The sequence below is a fragment of the Myotis davidii genome, unplaced genomic scaffold (genome assembly GCF_000327345.1).
Source record: "Myotis davidii unplaced genomic scaffold, ASM32734v1 scaffold235, whole genome shotgun sequence".
NCBI classification, from domain to species: domain Eukaryota; kingdom Metazoa; phylum Chordata; class Mammalia; order Chiroptera; family Vespertilionidae; genus Myotis; species Myotis davidii.
In genome coordinates this window covers 5,323,761-5,325,318 of record NW_006287462.1, presented here as the reverse complement: position 1 = coordinate 5,325,318, position 1,558 = coordinate 5,323,761, and the positions used below count along the sequence as shown (strand labels likewise).

The 1,558-nt window shown below is 44.7% G+C and overlaps 1 protein-coding gene across 12 annotated transcripts in view; it reads right to left on the bottom strand.

Moving 5' to 3' along the window:
• Positions 1-1,558, bottom strand: part of LIMCH1 (LIM and calponin homology domains 1) — a 191,889-nt gene that overhangs the window by 46,639 nt on the left and 143,692 nt on the right. The window lies entirely within an intron of this gene.

Here is a 1,558-nt window from a genome sequence, read left to right as displayed (position 1 = left end):
CCAGCACACACACACAAACACTCACTCACACACATGCTCCGCTTAGCTTCTGTTCTGGCATTATCTGGTAACAGCTATTTATTTACATATTACCCTTGACCACAAGTGGGCCCACCCACTCAGTGGTGGGGCTGTGAATACGGCTGAGAGCTGCTGAGGCCTGACAAGCATGTCAAACTCGCATGCAGCCCGCCGGCCGCCAGTTTGACACGCTTGGGATGAGTCACGGGCTCACTGGTGGTGAAGACTGGGCCCAGCTTTAAGAGGACTTCTACTCAAGTTGCTCCATCCCCCTCTCCATCAGGGCTCTTCCTGAGGCCTCTACCCAGTCTTGCCACAAAGGGAAGGGCGTGGGTTTTCAGGGCCTAATTCTTCTGTTTAAATGATTATATTCTCATCAGTGAAGAGAAGTGGACATCTACATGACCTGATCATATGCCTTGGAAGTTCAATACGGCTCACCCTGCTCTTGTTCTGAATCACCGCAACATCAAACCTTTCTTCATGAAATATTGAGACAGTACATCATTGGGGATCCTCGGTGAAGGGGAGCTGGGCGAGAGCTTGGGTGAGCTGCCGAGCATATAGGGGTAAGTGCCTATCTGTGCGTGCATGAGTCTGCACGATGAATAACTCATCTTCTCAGGAAAAAGTTCATGTATTTATTCAATAAACACCTGCTGAGTGCCTACTGTGTCCTCCTGGGCACCTATGCCAGGCTCTCAGGACGAAGCTGTGAACAACAAAGACACAGCCCCAGCCCTTCAAGGGGCAAACATCTCAATTCAACCCAGATGAAACAGACTCGACATTTTCCTCTGTGTCATCAAAGCCGAAGGCACAGGTTTTAAAGAGACATTCTTTAAAGAGTGAGTTAAGCAAAACTCAGGAAGTGTGGTTTGGTCCCCTCTGAAATTCAATAGGAAGATAGCAGGCAGCACTTTGCTCAATTAGTTTGGTTAAGCAAACTTTCTCCACAATCACATGCCCATGTCTGGTAGTGATGAATTCCACCGCTGTCTTCTATTACCAACCCATGTGGCGTGCAGGGACAGTGAGAACTGACTTTCCTTTGTAGTCAACAGAGCTTAAGACAAAGGGTGAGTGCCTCCTCATGATGTGAGGGAAAACATTGGAATTTGAGAAAGTGAAAAGATGTTTGCTTGTCATGCGTTCTTTGGTTCTGGAACATTATTTTACATATTTGTTGGTAAAAAAACAAACCAACCAACAGCCTAGTTTCTTTCCACTTAAAAATATTTCAAAAACCCATTTCATTCCAGGACTAAGAACATCCCCCTATTTCCATGTGTTCCCTGTATTTTTTTTTCAACTGTTGCCATCTTTTTGGATGTAATGTCAATTAGTCCCTAAAAGAGATGTAACTGTACACACTTCTATTTAAACGAAGGCAATTAAAATTTTGTTTTGAAGGGTTGGCAATACCTCCAGATAGTTAGAGATACCTAGGGTGTTACTAAATTAGGGTCTGTGAACGCTAATACAGAGAGACCATGCCATGATATCAAGTTAGGAAATAGACTTTGCATGGAGAAAA